We start from the raw sequence: 19,408 nt of genomic DNA, 5'->3' as shown, positions 1-19,408 counted from the left end.
TTGAAGGAGGGGAGCAGTGCTAAGGCTTTTATAGTCATTTTCCAGAATGAGCCTCTTCTTTAACCATAAAGGGGTACCTCCTGCAGCTAACGGAAAAAACTAATCTTTGGAAAACAAACACCTTGGAAAGAAAAGCTTTAATGCCTGTAATTAATTCATGTTGTTTGTTGTAATCTGAGCGGGAGCTAACTGAACACTGTATATATGTGTGTGTGTGTGTGTGTGTGTGTGTGTGTGTGTGTGTGTGTGTATGTGTCTACAAGAGAAGGATTGGGTAGAACGTAGCCCCCTCCTTTTTTAAGAGGAGTTAAAATGAATTATAGGAAGAATTTTTACACTCCCAAAAAAGATTAATTTCGGAAACATTTCTTTTGACACATTGCTCATAATTAAAGTAATTCTTCATTTTCTCTGTTTTCTTTAAGTAAAAACTTGTGGCTTTATTTGACCTTCCATCAATTAACTCTCTCAAAAGAAAATAACCCTGAGCCCCATAAACACACACTTAATTCCCTATTGACGGAGAAAAGAGAAGCAATGACTGTCTCTCCACTGCAGGAATCCAGCATTATTGCAGCTCCAAAGTCTGTTGCCCTGTGTGCAACCAACCTCCAGTTTCCTGCTCTCACTGACAGAGGGTTTGACTTTGAAGTGCTCTTCCACATTTCACCAATGCCCACGGCCATATAATTCTATCAGAACCACGCTGTTAGAAACGTTTGCACCAGAACAGTCTTAACAAATATGTCTTGAACTCCTTCATGCTAGGAACTGAGGGCGTGATAGTGAGCAAAATAAACATGATTGTTTCTTTCACGGGGCTTATAAACTGGTGGGGAAGAGGGAAATTAACCAAGTAATCCAAATAACGATGAGTAGTAAAAATGCTTTACAAAGAAAACTACCAAGTGCTATGAGAGTGCCTCATCAGGGGAACTGATTGATCTATAGCTATCTATCTATCTATCTATCTATCTATCTATCTATCTATCTATCTATTTACACGGCAATGAGGTGTTGGGGGGAGTTTGTCAGATCTGAAAAGTCCTTCCTGAAGAAATGTGTGAACTAAGATCCAAAGGATGACTGGTATGTTCATACAATGGGATTCAATATAGCAAATAAAAATAAATGAGCAGAAACAACATGTATCAGAATGGATGGCCCTCTAAATCATATTGCTTGGGGAAAAAAAAATCTCTCCTTGAGTGTGGGTGGGTCAGATGTAATCAGATGAGCCCTATTAATAGAGGTTCTAGAAGACAGAGAGACACATCAGAGAGATTTTCCTGGTGGATTCGAAAACACAAACTGTGGCTGTGGAGAGGCCACATGTCAGGCAAGTGCAGGTGGCCTCTGGAAGCTGAGTGTGATCCCCGACCACAAGCCAGCAAGAAAACAGGGACTTTACAACCACAAGGAACGGAATTCTGCCAACAACTGGTGAGCTTGGGAGAGGACCCGAGCCTCAGATGAGCTCACAGCCCCAGGTGACTCTCGATTTCAGTCTTGTAAGGCCCTGAACAGAGCATCCAGTTACATTTTGCCAAAATTCCTGACCCACAGAAACTGAGATGATAACTTTGTGTTGTAGTAAGCCTCTAAGTTTGTGGTGATTTGTTACGCAGTGAAAGAAAACAAGTACAGCTACTGACATAAATGTTAGGTAAATGCACAGGCTCACAAGATGAGGGGCAAGAAGGGGCACAGAGGCCAAGATAGCCTCACATTGTAGAATGAGACGGCGAGGTCTTCATGGCTGATGTGAATTGCCCGAGGATGAGCATCTAGTTAGTGACACGGGCTCACTAGAGTCCAGGAAGAAGACTGAGGACAGAATAACACGTGAGCAAGATATTGTAGAGGGGAAGGTAGTGATTCTAGATTATTCTACCTTAGTGTCCAAGTTAAATATACAAAGAGGTAAGTGGAGTGATAAAGCAGATCTGCTTTCCAGGACCACATCGCCACTTAGTTGTTATATGGTCTTAGATAATTTGTTTCATCTTTATACGTTTCAGTTTCTTCATCTCTAAAATAACGCTAACTAGTGTGCTTATCTCATAATTACTGTGAAGTTGAAATGCGGTAATGCACTTGGAGTGTTTAACATAGAGCCTGACATAGACAAAACACTTGTTATTGTTAGCTGTTAATATCACTATTGCTACCAATGTCATCACCATTAACACCGTTACTATTATTTATTTTTATCATCTGAAGTATAACCTTAAGAACAGAGCTTAACCTTAAGTACATCCTAAGGAAATGGGATACTGCGTATAACTAAACACTCCCTCTGCTTTATTAATGCCCTGTGACTGGGTTAAGCATTTTAGAAAAATTTCACTAATGTTTTTAATCTATCAGAGATTACATATATTTATTCAGATAATTCAATCAGAAATCCTCAATTTTACCTTCTGACCACGACTTTCTGTGTTTCCTTCCAGCTCACCTATTGTGTTAGTCAGGATTCTCCAGGGAAACCAAATAGACAGAACCTGGATGCACAGATAGATAGATAGATAGATAGGTATGAGAGAGAGAGAGAGTGGAACTGGCTCATGCAATTATGGAGACTGGCAAGTCTAAAATCTTCAGGGTAGGCTGGCAGATCTGAGACCCAGGGCAGAGCTGATGTTGCAATTCAAGTCCAAAGGCCTCCAACTGCTTGGATGAGGCCGACAGATATCACAGAGGGCAATCTGCTTTACTCAAATCTGCTTTTCTTAAATTTACCAATTTAAATGTTAATATCATCCAAAAACACTCTCACAGAAACATCTAGAATAACGTTTGACCAAATATCTGGGTATCATGGGCCAGTCAAATAGACACATAAAATTAACAATCAAACCTACTCTGTATGCCCACTCCATCTATCGTTTGACCTTGTCAAGAAGTCCAGTCCATTGATCCTACCACTTTCAAACTCTCATCACCCCCCTTTTGTCCACCCTTCACTCCTTGCTCAGATTAATCACTCACTGTAAAAACCCTAAACTCCTTTATCTCTTTCATTGTTTAAATTCCAGAACCTACCTACTTTGTGCTAGATCAATATGTTCTACTGACTTTTCATCAGCAACACTGAATGCAAGAAAATAGTGAAACAATTTCTTCAAGATTTCTGTGGGAAAATAATTTTGAATCAAGAATGCAAACTAATGCTAAGACCTATAAGTCATGAAGTTTACCACCCACAGAATTTCTCAGAAAGAATTTCTAGAGGATAGGTTACAGCAAAATAAAAAAATGAGTATAAGAAAAACTATGAGTTAAAAAATAATAAGTGAGCAAGGAAAACTATAGCTGTTTACCACCCACAGAATTTCTCAGAAAGAATTTCTAGAGGATAGGTTACAGCAAAATTAAAAAATGAGTATAAGAAAAACTATGAGTTAAAAAAATAATAAGTGAGCAAGGAAAACTATAGAACTTATAGTTAAGTGTAAATAGTATTTGATTACTTTAAAAAAGAATAATTGGCAATTAAAATTCCAGATATTCTCAATAAAGAAGTGAGAAGAAGAAAGGAAATATTGTGGGGATTTACGTGTTTGTATAGACTATACTTATTAATTCACTCTAGCTGTTGTTCAACAAACATGCTTCTAAATAGTATCCTTGTATCTTTTATTCTAAGGGAAACATAATAACTGAAGTGGAGAAATTTATAGCAATTATGTTTAGATAATTCAAGCCAAAACAAAATCAAAAATCTTTTTGGTCTTGCATTTTCTGAATACCTCAAATCAAAGGTAACTTTGGATTTCTCTTTACTTTCTTTTAATTATCCCCACAGAATTTTCTCAGTTTCCCACATCATTTGGCAAAGACAAAGACTTTACATTTTAAGCATATTTATAACAAGATGCTGTGGCTTTGGTTCAAATTTAACTGTACCCTCTGGCCTGCACTGCTTTGCATTTCAATCCTCACCCACCACACCCTTGCCAATTTAATTTCAAATTATTTTTAATTGAGACTGAACACTTTACAAATTTGGGGTGTTGTGAATATAATTTATGGGGACCAGCTGGAGAGCCAAAACTTTGATCAGATTGTAAATGTTAATGGGAATACCTAGATGTAAATGATTGATAGCTTAATTTGACCCATCTAATTGATTGTTTTTTACAGAAATACCTCTACTTCTTGAAGTTCTGAGACTGTCATCCTTCATTTCCAGAAAAGGAGAAAAATGTGTTAAATAGCACTTACCTTCTTTGAATGGTGTGTTTTCTGTGATTTGTATTATTAATTGTAAAAACTCAATTTCTGACCTCCCTATTACATTGTTAGTTTTATCAACTAATTACTGTTGTGTTTTTATAATAATATCTGAAAGCAATTTTTAAAGTTGTGTTTAAATTGTGTCAGGTTTTGTCATGAGATTTCTCATATGACTGTTAGAAAATGACTTAGAAAAATAATTGATCAGCTTAGCGTCTCTCTTCATGTACAGCTGTTTCTAAACCCTGTGGCTGAATCCAGAGATCAAAGATTACAATCATTCTGGTTTTCAGATTGGATGGGTACTGAAAGGAAGAGCAGTACTTTTGTGAATATCCAGCCATTCTACAAGTGCTGCCTCTGACTTCTGATTCTGAAATGAGAGTCAAGGGAACATTTTGGCCTGGGGCAGGACAGGGGAGAAGAAAGAGACAATCCTTACCCCTCCCACTACTGCCTCGCCCTGTGCCCATGCCCTTGTTTCTGCTGAGAACTCGCTCTTTTTGACAGCTGCTCACACTTGAATCTTGAAGACTAAAGCTAAAGGATTCTGCTGGGCATTCCAGAACAGATCATTATTCGCCTTTATGTCCTATAAGAAAGTCCCTTTCAGCAAGGTATCTCTTGCTGACGAGCAGGCTATTGTATATGGTAGTGAAAAAACATTGCCTTAGGAGTCAGAATCCTAGGTATTAGTCTCAGACCTCCTATGGCTAATCTAATCCCTGAGCTACTTTTTAAAAGCCTAGACCAGCAATAGACATTTTTAATGCTACACATGCAATTTATGGGTACTAGAAGGAGACAGCCAAAACTCCCCTTTCGTCTAATTTTTTAATATTAATGAAAAAAGGCTAGAATTAAATTATTTACTTGACACTACTTGGTTCACTCTCATAGGCCTAATTATCTCCTCAATTCCTCTTCTCAGCTTCACTTGCTGTGGTGCTCTCAGCTGTCTGCACAGGGTAGCCTGTTTCTATTCCTGGGCCCAGAAAACTCAATCACAGAGCCAGGGAGAACCACCTGTTTTCATTCATTAGATGTATTATAATTTAAAGTATTGGGAAATGAAGAAAGCTGAACCTATATTCTACTATATAGTAGTAATTTATAGTAATTAAATTACTATAAATCAATTACTATAAGTCAAAGTCTATTTATAGTAATTAAAAGAAAAAAATTAAAATCTAATGGAGATATTTTGAGTGTTTTGTGTTATTGTACTAATATAGCATCTCTCTAAAGTTGACCATTAGTACCCAGGAAAAAAATGAAGAAATAATTATTGTTATTACTTATTAGGTGAAATCTCAACTTAGGATCACAGACATGGTTACTGCGTTAGATCATCATATTTTGATTAATCTCTCTCGCCAACCAGACTCTAAGCCCCTGGATGGCAGTTCCATCCCAGCGTGTACCAACCACAGTCTGATGACATATGAACCACCATAGAAGATTTTGAAAACACTGAAAATATTCTTTAGTGATAATAAAGGGCAAGAAATTTGATAGTTTCTGGCCTTACATTTAGGTCTTTAATCCGAAAAACTTTTTTAAAAATTAAAATAAATAAACTCAAGTGGCATGTAGAAATTAACATTAACTGTATTTTTTTTTTTTAAGTTTGGGTGATATGTATGTAATGATCAGTGGGACCGCTTTTTTTTTTTTAATATGGAATGCTTCACAAATTTGTATGCCATTCTTGCACAACGGCCGTGCTAATCGTCTTTGTTTCCTTCCAATTTTAGTATATGTGCTGCCAAAGCGAGCACAGTGGGACCTTTATTTCAACTCAGTGCCTGGCACAGAATGGGCCATCAGTACATGCAGTTTTAATTAATGAAGATGGTTGATACACTGATACTCACTTGGCATAAGGCATAGTATATTCTCATCACCCTATAAAGTATAAGTCAACTAGCAAACTTCTCTTGATTTTAGTTTTATTTTTGGTCACAATATGTTATAGGTAAACTGATCCTTTTTTAAAAAAAATAATCTGAATCACAAGGTAAATAATAGAATGGAAAGACTTGTACCAATTTCCAAACCCTATTGAAGGAGGAGGGTGAAGGGTTCATAGGCAGAACCAGTGCTGGCTCACAGCAGACATCTTCCAGGGACCCCTTTATTTTCCCTTTACCTCCTCTCTTTTCTCCTCCCTCTTGTGTGACAAGCCTAGTAATTGAGGACATTTCTATGTATGAAAAGAAGCTAATCATTCTGGGAATCAAAATATCTTTAAAACTGCAAGATGAGCAGATCTGAGCTTTGCTAAGTCCGTCCACAGGTCAGCCACTAAATACTGGCCACAAACTTACAGCCAGATGAGAAATGTAGGCTAGAAGGGACAATTTAGGGGACTGGGAAGGTAAGTCAAGGACTTTTGCTCTAACCAGTAGAGGGATGGGGTGGGTGGTGAATCGATTTGAAGCAACCCTTGTCTGGGATTGTGGAAATGGGCAAGACAGTCATGTTTAGGGGAAATTTCACTTGGCATCTGGCCATGGTTATTTTGGGCCCCATCATGCTAGGCTTTTCAATCGGAATGAGTCCGTTTCCTGCAGAATTTGATATCTGTAAAGCAATCATAACTGCTTGTCTGGTGGATATACACTAGAGGAAGATGGGCCAAGCTACTTAAGTATCTAACAAATACTTCTGTCACTTTTACTTCCCTCACAGTTTGAGTCTGCAGGTTTCTACCTGCCTACATTTATGATAACGTAGTGAAAAATAGCTCAGGTTCTTTAAAAAAAGAATAGAGCGGCCTGAATGTAATACTGACTTCATCTGAATACTTGTCTTCAACCATTTAGCCCCCTTTGGTGATCTTTCCTCCGAGTGAAATAGTTGACAGCAAAGAAAGGCCTCCAGTTCCAACATGTTCACCTGTTCACTTTTGTCTTTGAGTCTGAGGTTTGCCCTGACACAACGAGCAAACACATAGAGGTTCAGAGACTAAGAGATATTCTTAGGAAGAGACAAGTATGAAAACTGCTATTTATTTTAAAAGGGCAGGTTGAGGTTGTGTGTCTTCCGTGTTTGGGAGACACACGTCAATCCTGCATGCAGAAGAAGCATGATTCTGTAGAATCAGGGTTTCACAGAGCGAATGAAAATACTGTCATTTCAAAGTTTGGCATTTTGATGACTAAAAGTTCTTTACATAAGTAAATGAGTTTTTCTTTAAAAAATGAAATTAACCTGATAATGATTTCCGTATCTTTTTCGTTCATTTACATGTATAATGTGAAGAATTACCATCTATTTAGCTCTAGTGGGACTCAGGTCCTTTAGAGACCTTTACATACTGATTTTCTCTGCTCTGTTTCCTCTTAAAGTATTTATCAAAAGACACTGGCTTGTTAATTAATCTGCCTCTTTCTCCTCTATGCCTCAGAGTGTTATTCTCAAAGGAAGGTTCAATACCTCCTGCATTTGAATAACCTCCACAATTTATTCAATGCAGATTCCTGGGCCACATCTACTGAATCAGTTTTTCTGAGCTCAAGGCCCAGAATTTTGTATTTTTAATAAACTCATCAGGTGATACACACTAGAATTTCAAAATTCTTTCATATTGGGAAAACGTATCTTCCAAGGAGTGGCAGCTTTAATGTAAAAGTGGGGCATGGGCAGGGAACTCAGAGCTTTTTGGCCAAGGGGACATAATCATGCTTCAAGAAGTTTTATAAACTTGCACATTAAAAATGAACAGTTCTAATGGTATCTGGAGGGCACTTATCATACTGGTAATTTACTGGCAGGATTAATTGAACTGGGATAGATGCTTAACTTAGAAATACATACTTTTCCTTATGGGAAGTTTAAAAGTGACATAACATGACTTTATTGCATGAGCGCCCACAGAGACCTTCATCCTAGTGGACGTGCATCACAGGAGGCTTTTCTGTCCCATTGAACCACGGAGAAGTAGGAGTCGGCAATGTCCTGATCCTATAACTATTACATACACAGTTACTTGCACGTGACAAGTAGCAGAACTTGATGATAACACTTCAGTAGCTTGATATGGCACTCTCTCAACTTTAGTTAATGACTTAATATATTATCAAGTAAGTCTTTCAAAAATGTCTTCCAAAGCAGAAAATTTGAAATAGGTCACGCAGAGACACCTATCAGCACTGAGATGGACTACAGCTTGCCTCCTCTGTGCTGCCAGCAAGAGCAGTCCTTCCAGCCCCAGCTGCATGTTCTGGTCACTCAGAGCTTCCTAAAAACACCCAAAACTAAGGCTCACTCCAGAACTTCCGGTTTCATTACACTGTGGTGGAAGAACCAGAAAGGAATATCTTCAGCCTGCAAGGCTGAAGAGAGGTATATTTTGAGAAAAAAGGGCCGACATAAGATGTCTTAATAGCCAAACCACAACATTTAGCACATTCTGTTAGTGAAGACTGCAGGGTCTGAACATTAATAGTGAAAGTATGAACTCTCAACATTGAAGAGAATGGGAAGGGAGCCATCATCATGGGAACAGATATTTCAATACTTTCCTGGAAGGGCAAGGATGATTGGGATTTGTTGATGTGGAAGAGAGGAGGCTGAAGCCTGAAAGGGGAGGGAGAGCTGCAGGTCAGATGGAAACTCATCAGCTCTCACAGCACTAGAGAATGTGGCTCGTAGAATCACAGGGACAGTGGAGAGTAGGGGTGAAGCAGGGGGCACTGAATAGGGAGTGAATTGAAGTACAGAATATAGACTACCCTGCTGCAGCCTTCCCTTCCCCTGCAGACAGCACTCCTGGAAGCTAGGCACACACTCCTTAAACAAACCAACCCACCAGTGAAAAAAGGAGGAAGATCTTTTCTCATCGTATTGAATGAACAATCTAAGGAGAACCAGGACAGCCAGGAAGGGCACTGGAGCAAATGCCTCTGTTCCGTCATTTTAGAGTCCTCTGGTGTGAGAACTGGCCAGTTGACTAGCCCCACTCACCCCAGAGAGACTGACTCTTCCGTGGCCTCGTGCTTAACTATAAATGAAAAACAAGGGACACTGAACACGAGAAAACCCTGCAACAAAAAAAGAGAAAGGTCAAAATTAACAGGAGAACGTGATCCTAGAGGAGATAGAGTTAATTCAGAAAAAAACCCCAAAACATTTCTAATTAGTATAGAGAAATCAGAGAAGATCCTGCATCTATAAAACAAAACAGGATGCAATGAAAAAGAAAAATCAGACACCAAAGACATCCCTAGATACTTAAAAATATGTTGTCTGAAACTAAAAAATAGAAAAGCAAAAAAATGGAAGGGTTAAAAGAGAGTATTGAGTGAACTTTCTAGAATAAAAATCAAAAGGCTAAAAAGAAAATATGAGAAAAAAGCTTTAAGATATATATTCACATATATAATTATTCAAAAGCTCAACAGCCTGTTCATAGGAATTTTAGAAAGAGAACAGAAAAGATAGAAGGGAGGAAACAAAAACAGAGATTTCCTAGAGTAGAAGACAAAAGTCTTCCGACTAAATAAGTCCAGTGAATCCAGAGTGCCTCACGTATTAGAGCCCAGATTAATTGTCATATTGTCATAGATTTTCAGAACACCATGGCGAAAGACTATCCTAGTAGTTTTCAAGGAGAAGAAACAGCATATCAACAAAAATAATACGTTTATGCTTGGCATTGGTTATCCAGTCAACCATTTTGAATGCTAGAAGGTAATGGAGCCTTCAAAGCTTTGAATGGAAATTATTTTCAACTTAGAATCCTAAAAGCAGTCAAATCAACTGTCCAAAGAAGGACACATTTTTAAAACCTTCAAAAATGTACATCCCCTGAAAGATACTATCCTATTTCTTAGGATATTACTTGAGAATATGCTATAGCACAATGAGACAGTAAACCAAGAAAGAGGAAAATGTGATCTCTAGCAAACAGATGATCCAGTCATCTGTGAGAGGGCTGTGATGATCCATCCTAGAGAGAAATCAGAACAACTTGGAGCAGAATAATGGAAGGCTTGGGAAAAGGTATCAAAGGAAAAAAAGATTTAATACTACTCTCGAGATCCTAAAACAGTTTAAGAGACAGAAAAGGAAGGTAAAGTAAGAAAAAAAAAAAGCACTTAGGAACTCTAAGAAAACAGACCAGATAAGAAACTAAGTACAATCCTAGCACACTACTTGGCATTGCCATGGATTCCATTTGATTTCTTACTAGAATGTAAATAGCGGTTAATGACTTTCAACTTGAACAGACAACGAGATTATTACACAGCTGTTACGAGCACCATCTCTAAATTTCTTACTGGCTATATGAATCAAGAAATTTTCTTGATTTCTATACTACCCAATTTCCTTTCTGTAAGATAGAAATAATAAGTTATCTATTTTATAGTCACGTGAGGCTTGAGTTAATTTACACAAAGCACTTGTAACAGTGCTTAACACATAGAAAGTCCTCAACAGGTGTTAGCCAAACAGTAACAAACCATATATTAAAAAAATAGAAGTACTTCTTGACACAGAACAAAATGAAATGTTATTAAATTTGACAATATACACGTATAATAAGTACAGATGGTTGAAAGTGGGGAAGAACAGTAGTGAAGCAGAGTCAAGAATACTGTTTGTAGTTGATAGAAACAAAAATAAACAACAAAGGCAAACTAAAAGAAAAATAAAATTTGGCAATATAATTATGTAAATGTGTTAAATCATAATGCATCATAGCAGGAAGCTAATAGCAGATTATGACTATAATGAACAAATCAAAAGCTAGCAGGTAAATTTATAATCTAGAGATACAGGAAGAAACAATAGAAGAATCAAAAAATAGATAAAAGTGTTTCTATTCAGGAATCAAGGAAGGTAAATATCTTTACCTTTCAATATCCTAAAATCTTGTCTATTAAAACCAAAACCTCAATAAAACAAACAAGTAAAAAAAGGAATGTGAAGGGGATTTGGGATGGATGGTGGGAGCAAAATATTTTTAACAAGAAGTAAAATTAATACTATGATATCTAGAATTCTTGGTAGGAATTTCAGGAAACTCCAGGAGTTTGGAAAATATGGAAATTGTAGGAAAAGAATGCCAGTTTCTGGACAAAATTTGATCAGTTTAAAATAGTCTAGGAATTGACCATAAAAGACCATAAAAGGTAATGCATACTTTTACTGATGAGTCAAGCAAAAATCACAGTACATCGGAAAAACGAGTGAGGCTCAATGTCTGTTACTCCTTTTTTCCCCCCACCCCTTGAAATCATCAAGCATAGTTTGAAGAGATGTTTGATTGCTATCTTCAAGCTCTTTGGGTGTAGCTTTTGCCATCCAGTCCACACTTCTCCTTCTGGTCTCTTTCTTTCCTGGCTGCTCTATGACTATTTCTGCATCATTAGATGTCCTTTCCTGTTTTCCCAAAGGATGAACATATTTGCAGTCAGTGCTGGAAACCTGAGATGAATCATGTGGACAGTCTTATTTTATTAAGAAAATGTGTAATACATACTAAAATAGCAAGGCTTGCTTTGTCAATTTCATCAATGTTTCTTAATCTGGACCTCATAGAACATGCATTTTTTTTGCTTTTTGATTTCCTTTGTTCTTCGGTCAGTGTCTAGGACCTTAAAATTCATAATCTTAATTCAGTTGTTTGCCTAGGCTAGAGGTATCAATGATGAAATATTTCTATCTTCCAAAGCTGACCAGTGTTTCTCAGAATCTGGAAGAGAACCCACTCTGGCAGCTTCAGTCAGGTGCCTAGGAACCACAGCCTACACGTTTATATATTCATGTCTCTCTTCTAAATGGTACAGAAATGTCCATATGAAATTTCTGGTTTTAATGAAAGGTAAGAATATAAAATAATATGAAGTACTTTGGGAATTAATCTCAGCTGTGGCTTAAGGCTCCCTTCTCATAAATTTATAGTTCCATTAGGTCTCCTCACCTTCCCTTTCTTTTCTTTCCATCACATATGATTTAGCTGTTCTTCATACTTAGAGTAAAGGTGACTTCAATAGAAGAAATTTAAAGGAGTATGGTAGGAACCATTTTCTCCTGCTGACTGTCCACTGCTAGCTTCAAGGCTGGAGTTCTTATGCAGGGGATGCATCTCCTATGGGGTCAGGAACAGAAAAGTCACGTTGGAGGGAAGAGTCCCAGAGGCTACCACTAGCACCTTGAGAATGGAAGAAGGGCGGGGAAGATAATGTGGCTGAAGCTCAGCAGGGGAGAGAGTCCCAGGAGGTGAGGTCAGAGAGGTAAACAGGATATGAGATAAGGGGGTAGGTTTCGCAGGGCCTTGGAGGCTCTGAGAGACTTTGAAGGATCTTTACTTTGGGAGAAATGGGAGAATATTGAAAAGTTTTTTTTTTTTTTTTTTTTTTTAATTGAAAAGTTTTAAGCAGAAGAATATGAGATTTTAGAGGATCACTCTGGCTGCCCTTTTGAGAGTAGACTACATGGAAGAAGAGTGAAGCAGGAAAGCCGAAAGAAGGATAAGGCTACGGCAATAAACAGTAGATGATGGTTGCTTAGACCAGGAAGGTGGTGATGAAGGACATGAGGAGTGATTGATTGGATCCTGGATCTATTGTGAAGATAGAATCAATGGAATATGCTGATCACTTGAATGTTGGGATATAAAAAAGAGAGAAGTCGGGGTGACTCCAAGATCATGGCCTGAACAACTGGAAGGATGGAGTCGCCATTTACTGAGCTGGACATGTATGTATTCAGGTAGATCAGGCTGGTGGAGGGAGAGCAGGAGTTCAGTGTAAGAAATACCAAATTTGAGAAATCTGTCACAACTACAAATGGAAAGTTGATATGAATAATCAAGAAATAAACTTCTAACTTTTCTATATTTATTTTCCAAAATTGAGTTGACATAGACTAAATATCACAAGATAAATTTATAGCTTGATAATTTTTCATATAAAAATTCTATAGCAGATCTATTTTTTGTTGTTTTTATTGAATAACAATTATAAACATTTCTAAAAAGACCCCAATATAAAGCGTAACAGCAAAGCTTGAAGATTAAATCTTTTACCCTTGTTCCCCAAATTGACACCAATGAGCTTCAAAAGCCCGAGGGTCCTTTACTCTCAGATCATTCATTATTATAATGAAGCATATCATGTCATAATTCATCAGGCATTTTCACAAAGCATATTTTACACTTGACTTGCCCCTAAGCATTTAGATATTTATTCCTCCCTGTAGCCACCTGTAAAGTTAGATTAGATAATTCTTAGGAGTTTGATTTTACTCAGGTGTGCTGACAAGCACAAACAATAAGTCCTTGGGAAGTTTCCAGATTTCAGTTGTCCTTTGTGCAAGTTAAATGAACCACACACACAAAGAAGGGTAGAGTTTAATTTATTCATCTTTCTCTTTACTGAAAATTCTGTAGCCAGTTTATGTGATTCAGAGGAGGCCGTATTAGCTCTCAGATCTAGGGCAAATCCACAGTGGAGTAGATATGAGTCTACTGGGAGAGACCCGGAAGGACCTGAGGCTTGAGAATTTTCCACGGCAGCTCTCACATGTCCTGGGTCCCTGCAGCTGTTCCTCCCCACCCCTATATCTCCTCGCAAATGACTGTATCCCCTAACTCATCTTCCCCACAGCTCTTGATATCAAAACTCCAGACTGTCCAAACACCCAGACTCCAAGATCAGTCCCTCTATTCCCACTTCTGAAAGTAGCAATATGCTGACTGGCGTCCTACTCCTCAAGCCCCATAAAATTTTTGCCCGTTTTCCCTCCCTGAATTACAATACTTCTTTGTAGCTTTTCGTGCCTGGCATTTTCAAACAAAGGTTTATATTAACTGGTCCATGAAGCCACAGTTATCCTATGCCCTGTGGAATTCCGTTACTCCCATGTTAGGGCCTCTCCTCCTGGCAGAGTTCAATTGTTGGTCACAAGGAGAGAGACATGAAGGGACGGACTGGGAGACGTGTGTTCCAGGACAAAGGAAAAGCATGCGTGACGAGGCTCTTCAATGTGGCTGTGAAGGAACAGTGAACAATTCCAGTTGCCCGATGCACAGAAAAATCGAAGGCAAATAAGTATGAAAAATAGACAAGGGGTAGATCTTATAGGGCCTCAAATGTCCAGTCCAAGAGTTTAGAATTTGAGAAGTGTAGGTAGTTGTTGAAAACTCCTCAGCTGAGTAGTAACATGATAACGAACATGGAAAAGAACCAACACGGTACACTTTTGTAATTTACTAAGTTCTTTCCTATATGTGATCAGAGTTAATGATTGGTTTTTAGTCATGAATTTTCCTCTGACATCAAAATTTAATCTGGATCAAAGAAAGAGGAAATATTGGGAGCAAAAGACCTGTTAAACCCACTGCAATGACGTTTGGGATTTTAAGTCTGAGTGATGGGGTGGGAATAATGGGACTGAAATGATCAGAAGTGGAGGAAGGAGGACACTGAAGGCAGATGGCGATGATTCATTTTTCAGGACATATTCAATGTGAGGTGGTAAAAAGAAACACAGACAAGTTATACGTGCCATTAGATCTATGGGACTCTATTTAATACACAAAGCTATAGATTCGGAAGTTATACAACTGGAACATTACGTGTGATGATCAAAGGAGATCAAGTAAAAAGAGAAATTCAAGGACAGAACTTTGATGGCAGGAGGAAGAAGAGAAACTGGAGAATATTATGCACTTTATGAAGATTGGTCCTTATCCTGATTGTTCAGTGCTGTAACCCAGCACCTAGTACTGTCGCTGGGACCGAGTAGGCTTTCTTTCATTAAGTGTCTGTAGATTGTGTGGCTGAAGTATTGCCAAATTGCCCTCTGGTGGAAAATGTCCCTCTGCCTATCAAGACAGACCCTTTCTGCAAGTATGCATTCAAAGATGGATTTTGGGAAAAGGGAAGCAAGCAGTGTATGCAGAGATAACTGGTTTGTTCAATCTCCAACAGTGCATTTTGCTCCAAAGCCATCTAAATAAGAGCAAAAGGGGAAGAAAATGGGAAAAATATCTTGCTAGTGAGGCCAATGCTCAAAGCCAGGGTGGCTTTGGTTTCTTTTTGTATGTGTTTTTAATGAGTAATCATTTGTTAAATTTATCCATTGACTGTCAAAAATTCCATCCTTTCTATTAATTTACAACCAGAGGAAATTCCTGGGAGATTTCTGAAGTTTTCCTTTGTCCAATATTTGGATGAGCCATGGGCTGCACAATGCTTACATAACCTTTAAAGTCAGAAGAAAATAAAAAGTAACTCAAACGGCAGTTTTATGAGACTTCTAAAGGGTGGTTTTCTGGATGACGCTTTGATTCTGCGATTGAAATCATAGTTTATTTTCAGCACTGGCTATGTGGAAAATTTGTTTTACTTTCGGCATATCACACACAATGGAAGGAGTCTGAATGCGTTTCCTTTAACCCAACTTCAAACTCCTTTGTGGATGCAGGATCAACCAATCAGCTGACAAATTCATGAAGTAAAAAGTTGAATTTAATCGGATAACTTATCTCACAATACAAAAAAGATCTTAATTATTGTTAAGTACATACAGATAAGCCTATTTTTCCCACATACTGCAAAGGGGGAAAATCTAATCTTGGGACTGAATGTGAGGCAGTGACAAATAAACATATGTCAGTTTACTCCAATAAGGAAAAGGAATAACCTTGTGTCCATACATCTATACCACATATCTCAAATGGGCATATACTGTTTCCTTTCTGTGGATACCATGCACCCTTACTCCCTTTCTTTCTGGGGGACTTGTTCCTCCTCCTTCCTTCCCTCCCCATCTAACCCGTGGTTCCCATGGAAACCACCAAATTCTTACAAAGCAGTACTGTTGATCAGTCCTTTGATTAGTCCAGGGGTGGGCACCTTCCCAGCTAAGCCATTTTGAACTCTTCCCTGAGCAATGTTAACCACCAAGAAGAGACTCAGTATCCCTCTCTGGTATATAGAAACCACACAGGGAAATGAAAAGCCATCAGTGGTTTCTTGCCCCATGGAGAAGACTTCCATGAAATAGAATGAAGGCAACTCCCTGAGAAGAGCCAGGGAGAGTCATGGAGAGGGAAAGGGGGAGAGAGAGAATGAGAATGAGAGAGACCTTGCAAAATCCAGATGGAGGTTTCCTGTTGACTTAAGACCCAGATGCATTTGTATCCTTTCTGTTTCTTCAGTCTTTAGTCTCGATGAACTAATAAGTCCCGTTTCCTATTTTGGTTGCCTGGCTTAGTTCAAGTTGATTTTCTGTTAGTTGCAACCAAAAAACAAAAACAAAAAACAGACCTTCCTAGCCCTCCAAAACAAGACAAAAATAAAAACTGATATAATTGATGTTGTATAGCTGTGCATGATTGAGTTAGGTTCAACAATTGTAACTTCATGTAGACTTCTGAAAGCCAAATTGACTTTAGCTCCGAAGAGTCCATGAGACTTAAAAGTGTAGAAGTCACAAAATCAGGATGGCCTGAGAACAATCTAAGAAGTTGACAAAGGCTGGTGTTCCCCTGTCAGAGGCTGCATAACAAATACCCATTTAAAGGAGTAGAGGTGAACAGCTCAGCTCTAGATTATTCTTTCAAAATAGGCTTATATTTGACTCATGTAAAGAATAAATGAACTGAAAACATATTCTCCACAGCTTTGAGCCAATCAGCCTTCCTAAGTTGCTTCCTAAACTAAAAAGAGAATAGGATCTCTTCTGGGAGAGGTGAAGGGCAAGCAGAACTACCCTGGTCTGGAAAAGGTACAGACATTACAAGGTCAATTCCCAGCCTAACCCAAGCTGTGCTCCTTTGATATGACTGGACTTGAAAATTGTGCACCTCCCAAATGGAGAGGAATTCTCCCCAATTATCAATCTGCAGAGAGTTCCTTGGGGAGTTTACACACTCTTTATCTGCTTTACAGAGGAAAACAAAAGATACCAAAAAAAAAAAACCTTCAAAATTCAAGTAAAAGCAAGAATGAAAGTGGGGAAGCAAATTTTAGCTGCAAACCACCAAACCCATAATTTTACACTCTATACAAGCATCTAAATAAACAAAATCATGCAGTATAAACACTGATGATAAAGGACTAGCACACAGTGTTTAATAGCCCTAGGGGAAATAAAAAGACAGCATAAATACTTTTTTTCACAAAAGACACATTCTCTATAGTTTCAGAAAAATTATTATTTTTAAAGAAACTAAGTGATGCCTCTCTAATTTCCCATTTAAAACAAGGATCATATACAAGAACATGAATTTAGGGAGATGACGATGTTTATGAATCAAGAGTGCCTGTAATTCGCAGTAAAGAGTTTAGTTTGAGCAACTTTCTAAAACTGTAAAGTATGATATAGTCAGTAAGTATAGTGTACACTTACTCAATATTATACGGAAAACTAATACTGTGTCCAACACTAAACATGAGGATGGATTTCCCTGCAGAGTCCCAAATTTATTAATGCTCAAAGTGAATGTATTTAATAGTCCACAAGAATGTCTTGATGAACACAGAAGTAGAGCAAATACTTGAATAATCTTGAGGAAGTATTGATATTTTACTCAGGCTATGGTGAAGAAGAAGATATTTTTATGCTAAAATAGACTATGCATTCGTAATGATTGGGATATCTTTGTCAGATTCAGCGTCTTCTTCCTTTGAAAGATGTTGAACAAATGCAAAAATTCTGCATCTTGGTCTTCCCATTTCTGTAATGCAGGGAGACCACCTACCTTCTCTTTCTTTCTTTAGACTGGGAAGAATACAGCTGATGAAATTCGAATTCTTGTTCACATCAATCATATATGTTAAGATATCCCTAATCTCCTTAAACACATGCTTATAGACTCTATCTTTTAGTCTGGGTGATCTCTAAATTACTTAATCACATAACAAGGTATAGCTAATTCCTCTGAAGTGGCTAATTACTCTGCAGCTTGTGGGCTGCCTGAGGCCGATCATACTCCAATACACACGAGGCACCAAGAAGTTTGTGGGAAAGAGCTCATCCCAAAGTAATGAGCAGATGGAGAGGAGCCAGTGAGCTGATACTGGAAGGGAGGGATGATTCTGGACACAATGTGTCACCTAGATTATGCCCTGGCCCAGCTCCTATGGACTCATGGCCAAGTTTATGGAGGATAAAATTTGAATGTAAAAGTAAAAGTTACTTTTACTTAACAAGTAAAAGTTAAAAAGCTATTTTTTCTTACATCTCTCTGGGACGTTAAGAGTGCAAGGCATCTGGCCCATAGACACCAAGAGTGGCACTGGTGGTGGTGACAACATTGCTGGCAATGAAAGCAGCAACATTAGTGGAAGTGGAGTTTGCTGCAGCTGTGGCTGTTTGTCATGTCTTTACAGTGGGCAGAGTTACATTTGGTGTAGATGTAGTGACGTCTTTTTCTGCAGGCAGGAGCAGTTTCTGTTTGGAAGGCAGTGGCAGCAGCAGAAGCAGCTGCAATGGTGTTTTTGGCAGGCGGCACAGCTGCTACTCTTGGCATCAGCTGCAGTTAGGGTCTTCATCACAAGGAGTCACGACAAAAGAGGGATAGAATTCAAATACGCCACAGTAGTCCAGAGGCTTATTTCTGCTAGCACATGGGAGAAATCCTCTGGGAAATGCAAGCTCCATTGGTGAAAAATACACTTCCTTCTGAGCACAAAACGATGGACTCTGACAAATGCTATTTTGCTACTGGTATTCATGTCTTTTCCCAGGCTGGTATGATTAGGGAAATCTAGATCACATACCATGTACTCCCCACCAGCTACGCCTTTCTGGCTGGAATCACTCACTGCTGTATTTGAGTGGTAAAGGCCAAGAAATCTTTGCTGCCAACATGTGCTACTTTGAGCTGCATTCGTGGCGCTCTATCATTTCAACGACCAATGTCAAGACCTGTATTTGTGGCCGTATAAGTGTTGACCCCTTTAGTGAGCATGAATAAAAATCTAAAATTTTCCCATACTAATCAGGCCCTTCCACTCTGAAGGCCTGTCATACGCATGATGTCTTTCAGAGAAAAGCAGCTGCAGGGGGATTCCCTGGGCATGGAGACTCATGCTTTCTGCCAGGTGACCCTGCCCTGGTCACAGTTAACTGGGCCAGGGACTGATGCCTGATACAAAAGCAGTCCGTTTAGAGGCTACTACAAAAGCTTTTTAGTAAGGATGGT

The 19,408-nt window shown here is 38.5% G+C and overlaps 1 non-coding gene across 1 annotated transcript; it reads right to left on the bottom strand.

Moving 5' to 3' along the window:
* Window positions 1-5,913: 5,913 nt before the first annotated feature.
* LOC112392607 (U6 spliceosomal RNA) lies at window positions 5,914-6,020 on the bottom strand. The gene has a single exon (XR_003001725.1). It is a non-coding gene; the product is annotated as a U6 spliceosomal RNA (small nuclear RNA).
* Window positions 6,021-19,408: the final 13,388 nt, after the last annotated feature.

This window comes from Neophocaena asiaeorientalis, unplaced genomic scaffold (assembly GCF_003031525.2).
Source record: "Neophocaena asiaeorientalis asiaeorientalis breed wild unplaced genomic scaffold, Neophocaena_asiaeorientalis_V1.1 scaffold184, whole genome shotgun sequence".
In the NCBI taxonomy this organism is placed as follows: Eukaryota; Metazoa; Chordata; class Mammalia; order Artiodactyla; family Phocoenidae; genus Neophocaena; species Neophocaena asiaeorientalis.
The sequence above is the reverse complement of the archived record's forward strand: the minus strand, read 5'-3'. Positions and strand labels throughout refer to the sequence as shown.